This window comes from Coturnix japonica, chromosome 1 (assembly GCF_001577835.2).
Source record: "Coturnix japonica isolate 7356 chromosome 1, Coturnix japonica 2.1, whole genome shotgun sequence".
In the NCBI taxonomy this organism is placed as follows: domain Eukaryota; kingdom Metazoa; phylum Chordata; class Aves; order Galliformes; family Phasianidae; genus Coturnix; species Coturnix japonica.
The window spans coordinates 122,528,836-122,543,665 of NC_029516.1; the positions used below are offsets into that span (position 1 = coordinate 122,528,836).

General features: G+C 40.8%; 1 protein-coding gene across 1 annotated transcript in view; it reads right to left on the minus strand.

The window, feature by feature from the left end:
- Positions 1-3,784, minus strand: part of ST6GAL2 (ST6 beta-galactoside alpha-2,6-sialyltransferase 2) — a 169,865-nt gene extending 166,081 nt beyond the window's left edge. The window contains exon 1 of the mRNA XM_015849787.2: positions 3,673-3,784. The gene's annotated coding sequence lies outside the window, so the exon portion shown is untranslated. The remainder of the gene's footprint in view (positions 1-3,672) is intronic.
- Between the last annotated feature and the right edge of the window lie 11,046 nt (positions 3,785-14,830).

Genomic DNA, 14,830 nt, shown 5'->3' on the forward strand with positions numbered 1-14,830 from the left:
ATAATTCATGTTTCCATGAAGTATGGTGAACAAGAAAGTGTGCAATGACTGGATACATGATACCTGTTCCAAAGAGCTTTAATTGAAGTTAGACTTGGAGGGTTTCCACATGAAAGGGGAAGAGAAGAAGGAAAGTGTCTGAGGGCAACAGAGGGGGTTTTTAGGGTGATAAACAATTATTAAAGCAGTCTCTGCTCCTTTGAGTTTGGCTTTACTAATTGTAGAGTAATCAAAGTTAAATTAAACAACAACAACCCTACAGCCAGCCCAGGCAATGCCCTTTGAAAATCCCTGTTTGTTCAGTAGATTAGGATATACTGCCACATACACTTTACTGATGGGTATTGAAATGCCTGGATTGAAACATTTTCCTATATATAAAAATAGAGAGGGGAAATAGGAAACTTTGACATATAAAAGGATGATAAACTAGAAACATAATTTAAAAGAACTCTGCCAGTGTTTGAATGTCAGGCATTTTCTGCTTCATGAATTGTAATCTTTGATGGGGGGGCAGGGAGACAGGGAGACAAGCTCATTTCAAGTCAGAGAGCAACAGAAAGAATTTCTGATAAAAACCCAGGTTGGCTTAAAGGTACATTTAGATCTCAGCAGCTCTTGCTGGCAAGGTCTGATGACTTTTTCTATCAGAGAGTTCAGTCCTCCTACAAATATAACCCTGATGGTGTGTGTCCAAAGGAAGGTAAGGAAGCTGAGAAGGATCTGGAGCACGAGTCTGATGGGGAGCAGCTATAGGATGTGTGATTGTGCAGTATGGAGAAGAGGAGGCTTTGGGGAGACCTTATCACTCTCTACAACCACCTGAAAGGAGCTTATAGCAGAGAGAGCGTTGGCTTCTTCTCCAGGGTAACAGCGACTGGATGGGAGGGAATTAACTTATGTTGCACCAGGGGAGATTCAGGTCGAATTATAGGAAAAAAAATCCGAGAAAGTGTGGTGAGGCAGTGGCACAGGCTGCCCAGAGAGGTGGTGCAGTCACCAGCCCTGGAGGTGCTCAAGAACTCTGTGGATGTGGTACTAAGGGATGTGGTCAGTGGTCATGGTGGGGGTGGGCTGGTGGCTAGCCATAATGATCTGAGAAGTCTTACCAACTTTAGTGCTTCTATGATTCTGTGATTCAGTGCTAACAAAGTAAGGCACTACCTGGAAACACATACTGACTGCATGTATTTCCACATGCTGTCTAACTTCAACTGTGTTAGAGCAGTCCAAACATAGCCAATATGTCCAGCCCACCACTTATTATGTTTCCTACTAAATGAATGTGTGGGTGCATTCTGAAATCTAGGGCAGCCTTGTCTGACAGGTGCTCATATTTCCCAGTGTGGTAAGAGACAAATAGCTCCAGACTCATCCAATTCCTGGTGGGACAGATCTGTGGGCGAACAGGAAAGCCATATCCCATGTGCCAGGGGTGAGGCCCTACAGAGCAGACGCTGGACACGTAAATAAGAATTTTTCCTGTCAGCCAAGACACCTCATCTCTTTATCATGTGCTGGGTTGTAACGCACTCGGAATACTCACTTCCAGTAGGCCGAAGGGTCATGGCATCTGGCTTCTGGCAAACAGCCCCTAGCATTTTTCTCCCATCCTGACCTGCTATCAAGTTGCTTTGTGAACACCCTGCCATGCTGATAGCAGAATTCCTTACTAAAATGAATGTGATCAAGGCTGAATTTGACACAGGGATGTGGCACAGAGCTCAGCAGAAGTACATGTTCCTACCCTCTACATACTGAGATTCTTCTTATTGATTTTTTTCTACTTTTTCGTATGTCCAGGCAGATAATTAAAGCAAAACAAGCAGAGAAGGGCAGTGCACTGTTGTACTGAGAGTATTCTAGCAACAAACTTATTCAGCTGTTTGGTACAAAAGCAAAACAACAACAAGAAGTGTTCTTTTCTTACAAATTCTCCCCCTCCATACACACATTCATCTACCTGGGTTTATTCATCTCTGTATCTCACCCCACTGTTATATTTGATGCAATAAGTGTACCAGGTAACAATGTGATTTTGACAACAGTATAGCTTATTGATGAAGTACTGTTGCCTCTGAAAACCAGGAACAGGTAGGATTTTCCTACTTATTGCCTCCACTCTATGAAGCTATATGAGTACCCTTGTCAATTCTGTAGTCATCTGCACGTGTTCCCCTATCAATATAATACAAAACAACTGAGTGGCAAGGAGCAACACCTGTTTTGTTCTTGCCTACAGGTCTGAACTCTGTTTTAATATTATCTTATATAAGTTGTATTATACATTGAAGCCTTTCGAAAAGAAAACAAACAAAAAAAAGTCAATCTGGTCCTTCTGACCTGTAGAAGAGACATAAATTTACTCACTTTAACTGGAAAGCAAGTGTTGCAGATCTTAAAACTTAATCCTTTGAGCTATCATGTTTGCTCAGTAGAAGAGAAAATGATGTCTGGGGACACCAAGCAGCAGTTTCAAATCACTTGTGTATGTTTTCTAAATACAAAAAGCAGATTTTCCCCTCATAAATCTAGCTGTGTCATCTCCTATGTCCAGTGGACAGCTGTAGCCAACAGACATCTGGACTGGACTGGTAGTAAGATGTGAGCCAATGGTCTCATGTCCTGCTACTTAAAAAGCAGTTATTCTAGACTGTGTTTACCCCAGTAAGGGGTAAATGCATGTGAGTTCAGTTTGGAGACAGTCATGCTGTTAATGCTTTGTACTGCTAGCCAATAACCTCCAGCCCATCCCTAGGGTAACTCGTCCATACTTTTCAAATCAAAAGGCAGCCACCTCTGGTGCATTGGGACCCTCCAACAGCTGCATCATTCACAGCTCTCATTTCTAATGCCAGTACTCAGCTGGGGCCAGGAGAGTTACAGGCTGACTTCTCCAATGGCCTCTATCATTTTCTTTTGAGTCTAATGAGCTTGACTTACAGGATCAGAGTAAATAAGAGCCAGGGAGCCTGGGAGTACTTTCTGCTGCATCTACTGAAAGGAGCTACCTGGAGAGTGCCACTTGTCAGGCAGTGACTAATAAAACATGTGACATGGGCACATTTAACAAGCATAAACATCAGCGTATGCAGCAGTAAATGTGCATATACTATCTTTTCAGACTTCTCCTGAGCGTGGTGAATTCATACAATCAGCACCAGAAACATGGACAAGAAGGCACATGCAAATAAAAAGCACTCAGATCTCTGGAGCTGCAGCTCTCATCCCTCTCCCGATAAAAGTTCTACGTTTCAAAAGCCATCAATCAGCAGGAAGACACAGTTTCTTCTTTTTGACCATAATAGCACATTAAACACACACACACACACACAAAGGAGGGAGAGGAAAAGAGGAAAATTACAGGCGAAACCAAACCGAGACACAAACACTCTTCTTGCAGTTCTGAAAAGCATTCACCAATATCTCATCTCCTGTAGTAAAATTCTGCTCAGTTTCCAGCACTCCTAAAGGCACTTAGCACCGCTCCTGAGCATGCAAAACATTCCATGCAATTGCCTTTGCATCCCAGCAAAGAAGAGAAGATCCCACTCGTTTATCACAGAAATGGAGCAGATGTGAAGCTGTTCCGAGTGCCCCCACATCCCCCCTGCCACCCCCTCCTTCCTTTCTCTGGGTTAACCCCCAGCTCTGCCTGCAGAGGGGACTTACCGAGGGCTTTGCAATGGGAGAATGCAGTTAGGCGCTCTCATGCCTGGGAAGAGCTGCACCCAGTAATGAAGCAGGCACTGAGAAGTCGCACACTCTTTCAATAGCTATTCAGGTAGCGCTGCCAGCTTTCTCAAGCTCTCTGTGTGCATGCACGTGGGGGGAGACAGAGAAGGAGAGATGCAATAAACTCTGTCTGTAATTAAGAGAGCTCCTTTCTACAAATTACAGAAGCAAGTTGTCCCTTTAGCAGCCTTTTTGGCATGATCTCTTCAAAAGGAATTCCTTAGAAGAAAAACTGCATCCTTACTACTCTCTTTCTCTCTCTCTTTTTCTTATTATTTTTTTCCCTAAGAAAGAAAAAAAATAAAGCCCACTCTCTTGGAGATTTAGTCATTGATGTATCATAGGGAGGTTATTGTTGTTCGGAGTTTTGATTGATGAAAGTTTTATTATGAAATTCAGCCTAGTTTGCAGCCAAAAGGAGACCCGACTCTGCTCTTTTTAAGGAACAGCCTCTCAGGAAAGCAGTCTAAATCAATAATTTCATACATTTAATGACAGTACTCATGAAAGAAAGTATCTATGCTAAGCAATTCAGTAGCTGGGAAGGTGGTAAATACAATCCAGTGCCTTTTTGTACGTACATAAACCATTAAGGGCAAAACAATACCGCATGTCAGCAAATAGAAAGATTTATAACAGAAGTCCCGAACTTGGAAATATTTTACAGAAAATGCACATTTAGTGCTTCAGTGTGCCAATTCCACGTGGGAAGAGCTTCCAGTGTGTCAGTTAGGGGGTGATGGCTACTTGTTCCTAATGAGCATGAAATAAATACTGTCATAAAATTTTGGAACATTAAAGCATTTGGCTTAAGGATTTGAAAGATTTAAGCAAGTTAAATCTCCAAGATAGATCCTTTCTTTATTAAAGAATCCTCTTTCTCTGAAGCTTTAAGATTATTTATACTTTCATTACTTCTGATGTCACCTTTGATCTAAATCAGATAACGTATATCCCCTTCTTACCTAAAGAGGAGCATTCCAGAAGATGGGGTCCATCAGAAGAGAGGTGGCCAGCAGGGACAGGGTGATGATTGGCCCTCTCTACTCTGTCCTCATGAGGCCACATCTGGAGTGTCCAGGCCTGGGGCCACCAGGACACTCTCCTATGAAGACAGGCTGAGGGAGCTGGGCTTGTTCAACCTGGAGAAGGGAAGGCTGTGGGGTGATCTCACTGCAGTCTTCCAGTACCTGAAGGGAGCATATAAAAAGGATTCTTACTATTTCTCCTCTACAGAGATCAACAAGGAAACTGGCAAACTGCAAAACTTGTGTTGCTTGAGAGAGCACTAGAGTTAGGGCTGCTCTGTCTGACCTGTTGGGACTTCCCACCAGTACCTCAAGGAAAACCCCAGCTCTTCCCTCATCACAAGCACTAGTCCTATCACTAATGACATGAGAGAAGAGGCCAGCCCCCAGCTCACTACAGCCTCCCTTCAGGAAGTTATAGAGAGCAATAAAGTCTCCCCTGAGCCTCCTCTTCTCCAGGCTGAATATTCACAGCTCCTTCAGCCTCTCCTCATATGGCCTGTGCTCCAGACCCCTCACCAGCTTTGTTGCCCTCCTCTGAACACGTTCCAGGGCCTCAACGTCTTTCTTGCAGTGAGGGGCCCAAAACTGGACACAGTACTTGAAATGTGGCCTCACCAGCACTGAGTACAGGGGAACAATCACCTCTCTGCTCCTGCTGGCAACGCTGTTTCTGATGGAATCCAGGATGCCATTGGCCTCCTTGGCCACCTGGGCACACAGTCAGCTCATGTTCAGCCGAGCATCAATCAATACCTCCACATCCATTTCCTTTATGCAGTCTTCCAGCCACTCCTCCCCAAGCTTGTAGCGTCACCCGGGGTTGTTGTTGCCGAAGTGGAGGATGCGGCATTTGGTCTTGTTGAATCTCTTCCCAGCTCTCATCCCAGCTCTCCAGCCTGTCCAGATCCCTCTGTAGGGCCTCGCTACCTAATCTTTATAGCTGGCTTTGTGCTACTGCAAGAAAACAGAATACTTCTTGTGCAAGAGCTGCAGGTATCTGCTGAGGTAGAGCATCTCTGCCTTACAAGTTACACCGGTTTCATTTATATTTGTTTTTGTTTTTAGAAAGCTTATTTCTAGAAATTACAAGTAGGCAGTGGAAATCTGTTTACATGAAGAAGGCACCCTGAAAAGATGACAGTTTTGATATCTTTTTGCAATAAAAGCAAACTTTGCAGTCCTCTAGCTACTTCTCCATCTGGGCATTTAAAGGGAAGCTTCCCAGAGAAGAATAGAAACAAAGGGCTCAAAGAAATGGCTATTTCCTCCAGAATGACAGGACATCTCAGTTCTGAGGGTATTACATTCAGTCAGGTCTATGCGTTGCACTTGTGAGGACATGCAACTTAAACTTTAATAAAAAAGATTCTTTTTTTTTTTGTAGTGCAGGTAAAGAGACCGTGAGAGCTCTCCCATAAATTACTGCTTTACAACTTAGAAAGAACTAAGAAATCATCTGTGACCTGTGAATCTAATTTCACTGTGCAAAGATCTTTTCCTCTAGGGCTCTTTTCCTGATATATGTATCAATTTGCCATTCTTCATTGACATAAACCAATTTCTGTGGTTTGCCTGTCAATAATCCTACTTAACTTTTAATGCATAATGGTAAAGCCATTGACCTGTGGTAGAAGCAGGTTTTTAAAGAAGCAGCTCTTGTTTTCCATGGAATGTGAAAAAATTTGGTTTAAATACACCTCCAAAGTGAAATGTGTATTTAGTATACTAGAGGATAAGGTTGATGAATGCTTTTGTATTTCCTGTGTAGATGCTACTCTTCATCATTATCACCAAGGAGTCTTACATTCTGGTATCTTGCTTATCATCAGAAAATAACAAGATATCCAATATGGCACCTGATACGTTGGCTGTGTGGGGTGTATATTTACTGGTGCTAGCACATCCTAATGATGATTCTCCCTCTGCCTCTTCCTCTTCCTCCCAGAATTATCCATGGAGGACCAACTGGTCAGAAAGGTTACATTAAGAGAGTAGATGTCAGTGTCCGTTTCATAATGATGTCAGAATGATTCCAGCATCATGTAGCAGAATTGGTATAACTCTTACAATGAAAAGAATATAGGATAATCTGAAGTAAGGAAATACATAGCTGCTGCATGCAAACAAATTGTGCCCTGCAAGTGCTACCACAGGCACACTGTCATAATGAAAGCATTTCACTCTTTGTGGTGATGGCTTAGAAAAAAATTGATTTCTGCAGATGTGACCATCCCTTTTCAGGCATTTCTCACAAAACCCTAATTAGTTTACAGAGCAAGGATAAAAACACAGCCTTTTCTCAGACAGTCATTTTTGTGTTAGACTTTGCCAAAACTAAGCATATACATTAGTCATAAGTGCTGTATTTTATCTCATTGATTAGAGACAGTTTATAGAAGAGAGACAGGGAATTTTTATTAAAGTGGCTGCATTCTGATCTCATTTGCTTTGAGGTAAAACTGATTTAAGTTTAGTTACTACACATTTCCAACTGTACTGACTGTATTCTGCTACACAAAATTAATCAAGCCAGTGCTTTCAAATCTAGAATAATATGTAAATAAACATCAGAGCTGCCTGGCACACCAGCCTTTTGTCTGTCTCACTGGGCTTCTGTGCCTCTAAGTATTGAATTTGAGACTTTTTAAGTCCAGATGGAACTTCTGCCATGTCACTACAGGGTCTAAAGCTCAAGGTCAGGCTGTATCTCTCTCAAGGTTTCCAGGTCATCCTTTGTGCCACTGGCATTTTGTATCCTTTATTGTGAACAGTCTGTTTTTCCATAAGTGGAAGAAGTTGATTACAAATGACAATTTTTCGAACTGCGTATCAGCACTAACGCACTGCTTGTGTCATCCAAAATGAAACATAGTTCACAATGTTTCTTAACTGATTAGAATTATATAAGGGCTTGTAATCCAGGAGATTTAGAATGGATATAAGGAAAAAGTTTTTTATGATAAGGGTGGTGAGGCACTGACACAGGTTGCCCTGAGATACTCAAAATCAGGCTGGATGGACCTTTGGCAACCTGATCAAGCTGTAGGTGTCCCTGTTGAGAGAGAGGCTTGGCTTCTTCTGCCAGGCAACAAACAGGACCCGAGGAAATGGCCACAAGTTGTATCAGTTGAGGTTTAGACTGGTCATAAGAAGGAACTTTTTTTTCTCAGAGATTGGTCAGGCACTGGAATGGCTGCTCAGGGAGGTGGCAGAAGCATCTAGATAGGGAGCTAGGAGATACGGTTTAGTGAAAATGAAAAGAGCTCAGGAACTCAGTTGTACCTCCAGGTACAGAAGTCTGTGCTTAGCCAAAGAGAACATGATTTCACTGTAAATCTGGTGCATGAAAAATGGAAGCAATACAGGCTAGAGCACAGTCATTCCAAACAACTCTTCTCATTTAGACAAAGCACAATTTTTCCATTATTAACTCTGCATTGCAGGCTGACTTCAGTACAGCATGCACCATTGCATCTGATGTCTGGCCAGTGTCCTATGACTCTGCTTCCTTCTTAAGCAAACCACATCTTACTGGGCCATTACTGGGTCCTCTGTTATGTCTGCCTCATGACACTACAGCATGCTGCAATGAGCTTAGGGGAAATAATACCAGGAAGAGTTCAGAGATAGTTAAGGAAGTCAGTCCCTCTCACTGTGGTAATTCTATTTTGCCATACTTTAGCAAGTAGTTGTTCCAATAAAGTGCTGCCTTTGTCTCTGAACCATGCTTTGTATTTTTATCAGGACACAGGCAATGATAGCATAGGGCCATGCAATGAGATCTACAGCAAGGAAGAGAGAAGGACCAGAAGCCTTCAGAAAGAAAGCTAATAGGCATCAAAATCATACTGACTAACATGCAAGCTGGATTGCCAGATAAAAGTTGAACAGAAGCAGTAAAAGCAGGAACTGGGGAAGAAAGTGAACATTAGCTATTTTTATTGTCTCCCAGAGGGAAAGGGCTGAGAAGAAATAATGCCAAAAGCATGAGAACAGCTGATAAAGGTTTACTTAGCTTGGAAAATCCTACTTTTTAACATTTTTTATTCTATGAAATATATATTAAGCCATTAGTACTTGAGGGGGTTTTGTGTTCTGAATAAGTAGAAATCTAAATACCTTCTACATTCTGTCTAAAAAGCACTTCCAGATTTTTAAAGCCTAAGAAGACTTGAGATTATCCTAACTACACAAAATAGGGCATTGCAGGAGGTGTACTCCTTATCACTTACTTGGTCCTAGGTAAAATAGAGAAGTGATACTCCTTACATGAAGATAATGTACATGGCAGTCAAAATATTTGGAGTGCATCTTTACCTAAAAATGGGGAAAACTGATTTAGTTCGGTTTACAGCAGTTAAGCATCTATGTATTTAAAAGGGGAAAAAAAAAAAAAAAAAAAAAGAAATGTTACAGAAGAACAAAACATGGCTAAATCAGTTTCTTGCTTTGTTTTCAGATAATGTCTCCCAACACTGCCTGTGCACGCTCCAGGCATTTTTTGTAAATACTGTGTTTAAATTCACTATGTTGCTATGCACTTAACTATGGGTTTATATTTCCACTAAAAGAATTGATGTGTAGGGTTGTTTTTTGGTCAGACTTGAGTCCACAGAGAAATAAAAGGCATAGAAAGATAAGATAATAAGAGCATTTTGAAAACAATGACAAGTCCCCAGAAACATAATTGAATATATTGTGCATTTTAAATGTAATTTACGTTTGATCCTTTCATTCTTTTCTATGTAGAAACCTACAGTAGTGAAGAAGCTACTAGCAGGATGTAACAAGAATATGACTAAATCTCCTGGGTGCTCAGCACATCCAAAGGTGCAGCAAGGCTGAAAGCGAGGTATGTAAGACAGCCAAATATAAATTCCTGAATGCAAAGCTCCCGTTCAACATTTTTTCACAAACAGTAAGCCCACTGAGGAAAGACAGGGCAGGATTTTGCTTCAGGATAAGCAGCAGCACAGGGACACAGAAAAAGCCTGCCAGCAGCAGTAGATGTGGTCTGTATATGCCTACACTGCCTTTCGTGACACATAATAGTGCTCTGGCAAAGACAACTATCTCCTGTTGTGGAGTTTGCATTCTGCTGTAGAGGACATGACAGAAAAGGCTGGTATCCATCGGGATCTCCCTTGAGGATATTGGCCTAAAGGGGCATGACATGTGATGACTGGAATAATTTAACTACAAGTAATTTATGAATTCTGGCTGATGTGAAGAAGTTGTTGCTTTGGAAAGGTTACTGCAGGAGGTAGGACTCCTCTGTTTGCTGAGTGAGTAAGGAGAATTGAGGACAAGCTGTCTTAATTTGGGTCAGATAAGACAGCAGGCCGGCTGGAGTCTAGGAAGACTAGCTGGCTTAAATATAATTACCAGCAAATTCATTTTTCCATCCTATAGGCTGTATGTGTTGCTGACTCCAGATTTTAAATGCCCCTGAAGATATTCAGAATGGACTGAGAGTCCCCATGAGTTGAAGATAATACTGAACTTGAGATGGGAATGGGAAAAGCCTCTGCTGGCTGAGGTCAGGGTACACACATTCCAAAACTTCACTTCTCTGAAGAAAAACTGAAAACTACTCTGCCCCCAGATAATGGACTGAAAAAGTGCAGACAGTGAAACGCTGTGCACAAGTAATAGGGTACCTGAGAAAATGAAAGCTGAGTGTATCAGGATCAAGTTCAATAACATAAAGAATGTCCATGCTGGAGCTGGGGAGCTGGCTTCTTAAGTCTCTGGCTTTACCTGTACAGACATCAGCCAAAATGGTGTAGGAGCTGGATGATGACAGAGAACTTCTGAGAGGCACTCAGACCAACATGCATGTTGCTCTGTCAGCAGCCTGTGACAAATATGTGTGGATGTCTTGCTGAGTTGAAGCGTGGAGGAATTTTGGCCTGGCCCAAGGGGAGACATCTTTCAAAAGGCAAGCATAGCAAGACTACACGTATGATCTTGCCATTTCTGATGTGAATTTTCAAGCGTACACTACTAGTAGCAAATAATCTGCTATTAATAATGACTACAAGGTATGTTTCACCTTTATACCTTGGAGTTAGGGAGATGCCTTTGGGACCAACTGTTCACATTTCACATGACAGTCATCATGGGTCAAAACATTAACTCCAAGATATCAAGTAGTACTTGCCAAATGACACAATGTGTTACTTGCTAATCTCTGCTGTTCAAAGGGATCAAAATCTAGTGCTAAATAATGTGTTAGTTGTTTTTTTCTTGCATTTGGTAAGTCCTACTCTATTCGCAGGAGCAATTTTCTTGACGCAGAATGGTTCTTGACTGTTTTTCTCCCATTATTTCTTACCCAACGGATTTGCTGAAAGTAGTTCAAAAGGAAGTAGATAAAGAGATTCTGAAGAAAAGAAGTACAAAATAGTAAGAACTAACAGCTATTAATTATTGCCTCTTTATGTATGTAGAACACCAGTTTTAGATGCACTTACTTGTAAAATTATACAGTTGTTATAGAAGCATCAAGTTGTTCACCAAGCCAATGCAAGACATTTTAAGCAAAATGAAAGAATAGAAGTGGTTTTTGTTCATGGAGTTTCTTTATTTATCTGCCTGTATTTTAAACCCAGGAGATATTCAAAGCTTAAAAATAAATTAAAAAAAAAAGATTTGTTCCTGCCAGCTTTTCCTCAGCTAAACCACACCATTGATTTCAATGGGATGGTGCACATATCTAACCATTATCCATGTGAGCAAAGCTTAAGGTAGATTATTTGATTTCAAGGCATAGTGAATCAGTTTCAGTTTTACTATTGTGTGTCTTGCACCTAAACCAGAGAGTGCCTGGTTCCCTGTTATCCTGTATGCTATATAAGCCTTAACTATAACATGTTAACTTATACTTAACATATACTTAACATGTTTACAAGTATTACATGACTATTAGCTCTCTATGTAGCAATTCAAACCAAGTCTGAACTCACTGGTGACCAAAAAAGGAAGACAACCTGGAATCTGGCTGTAGATATTTTATCATGAGCATAAAAAAATGAATGGTAGCTCCATTTTTAGAAATCACCCTCTGTTTTTGTTGTTATTGTTGTTCTGATTTGGTTTGAAGTTCCTTTTGATTGTTTCTTGCTTTGTTTTGTGGGTGACTGATGTATAGTTTAGAAACGTTGCAGTAAAACAGTGTAAGATATTTCTTTCACAGAAAGAATATCTGATTTACAGAACAGTGGGATAATAAGCTTGCTACAAGCAGTATCCAAGTCAGTTCAGTCCATGCAAGGAAACAAAGGTAGAGGCTATGACTTCATGTTCTTCACTGTCCAGATGTAAAAGCAGGTACGTCTACAACAGACTATAAGTGCTCAGTCTACGTACAGACTTGGAATCAGCCTTGTGGTATGGGACAGGAGAAAAAAAAAAACTATTCATTATTTGTAAAAATTCTTACTTAAAATAATTGTGACATTTTCTGTTAAAGCCAATGATTTGCCTTTTCACAGTATCACAGTATCACAGTCTCGTGCGGGTTGGAAGGGACCTTAGAGATCATCGAGTCCAGCCCCCAGGATTCGAGCCTCCTGTGTAGCAGAGCGGCACTTCTACCACTGGCGCCACAGGGGGGATTTGAATCCGAGCCCTCCGGTGTTGCAATGCGGCATTCCTACCACTGCGCCACCAGGTTTTGTTTTGTTTTGTTTTGTTTATTCCCAAGGGCATCAAGAAAAGGTAAGATTAAAATAAGATTAGAAAAGTCAAGCTAAGTTGTTTCCACTTTGAACACCTCTACTACAGTCACACAATAAAAATACCTTTTGTTTCTGAGAATCTGTTACTAATTCAAGACACTGACACTGCATTTCTGGCTATTATTCCACAAGGGAGTGCCAGCACGGAATTGTTAATAGTTATCTTCATCATGTTTATAATGCTGACAGGGTAGAGATTAATTAGACAACATGTCAACGAAAGGGAGAACAAAAAGGCAGTGGCTAAAGAATGATGTTTAGTGTGAGTCCAATGAATTTTTATTAAGTATTTGTTAGTTCCACTTACAAGTCACCAGTACAGAGTTTTCTGAAAGAGGGTCTGAACCACTCTTGAGGCTGCAAGTGAGGCATATGAAGAGGGAGGAGGAAGATAGATCCCCACCTTAGGGGGAATCACAGATCATGCACCTTGCATGGTAACAGGATCCTATCTTTAGGCACCTGAGTCTCACTGTCTGTGTTTTAGATTCAAGCAAAGCATCACCAGAAAGACAGGTACCCTCCTACAAAGAAATAAATTCAGAGACTGGCAAACCTGACAAAGTAAGGAAAACACTGTTGAAATGGTTTCTGTCCTCGGTCTTACACCACCTAAGGCTACAAGTTGATATTTCTGTTTGGAGACTGGATGAGTCCAGAGTTTCCTTCAGCAACTGCTGAAGGAAAGAATTGTTCACAAGTGGTGATAGCTCACTCAGCATTCACTACCCTTCAGCAAAACTTTAGGTACAAGGAAAGGGTTCATAGCTTTCATTAACATGATGGTGCCATATATACACCTGTGGTTGTTGGTTTTTGTTGTTGTTGTTGTTGATTTGTTTTGTTTTTTGTTTGTTATTTTTTTTCTTCTGAAAGTAAATCCTTTTAATGAAACTGCTGTGAAAGGCTTTCTTCATAGAATGTGTTACATTCTCATTGAAATATTAACATTAATCTTAGATTTTGCCTTTAGCACATTTAACTTCTGGGTCTGTAACTATCTGACACACTATCATTAACCATGAGAAGAATCTGTCTGTTTTTTGATTACAGTAGCACTGATGGATTCCCAGCTTACCAATGAATTTTTCTTTATGGGGCTCTTATTCACTGATGCTTCAGAAGCCTATTGGTTGGTTGTAATCCCACAGCTAACATAGACCAGTGACGCAGAAGAAAACTGCCACTTTTGGTGAAATGCCATAGACAAATTACTATTCCTTTAGCTATACTTATTTTTTTTATTATTATCGTTTTCCAATAAATATGCTACATTTCTAAAGAGACCAGTCTCAGGGAAATGAGAATATGGAAGTAGGGAGAGAGTTGAAATATTTCAGGTTATTCTGAAAGTTTTTATTCTTTCCCAGTACGATAGTATTGAAAACTATCTGAAATTCAATTCTTCTTCTTCTTCTTCTTCTTCTTCTTTTTTTTTTTTTATCCAGGCAAGTGGTCCAGAGAGTTCAGCCGGCCTATCCAATGAGTGATGACATTTAGCAAGCTCTTTCTGGATGAAAAACTAAAACCCCACGTCTGTAAGGTGCCTCACATTGTCAGGTACCCCTATGTCTGACATCCCTTTCATAACAGGTGCAGTATTCCATTTAGGTGCTGACATTTTGGTTAAATGGGCAATTTTTTAAAACACCATCAAATTTTGGCTCATTCTTTGGGGCATGCTCATGTGATCGAAGAAAATAATAGTAAGGCTGAGTGTGTACATACGCCAATAAAAGAAAGTAGCTGTCTGTCTTGAGTCACGCTCATGTGGGGAAAAGGTCATTACACTTTTGCTCTTTTCAGTTAAATTGCTTTGCCATTATCTGTATCTCTAATTTTCTCACAGGCTTCTCCCGGGACCAGGAAAAGGAATGGACATATTAGAAGAATCAGACAGCTGTGAGTACAGAATCTATTGTATAGTTAGAATCAAATTATTATGGGTCTGATTCTGTCACATGCTCAGAATCTACAGGTTTTACTTATCAGGAATCAAGAGCCCCCTGCATCCCACAGATACAGGCTGTAGCAAAATATGAATTAATCCAGGCTGTTGCTATCAACTTTAGGAAGGATTTGTTCACAGAGAATGTGGTCATACAATAAAACAGGCTGCAAAAGGATGTAGTGAAGTCCCTTTCCCTAGAGGTATTTAAGAAACATTTGAATAGGGCACTAGGTGGCGTGGTTTAGTGATGGGTCAGGAACCTGATGATCTTGGAGGTCTTCAACATGGATGACTTTGTGATTCTGTCATTGAACTACTGGCATTTTCCAAGACATCTTGGCTATTGAGCAAGGCCTTTAATCAATATAACT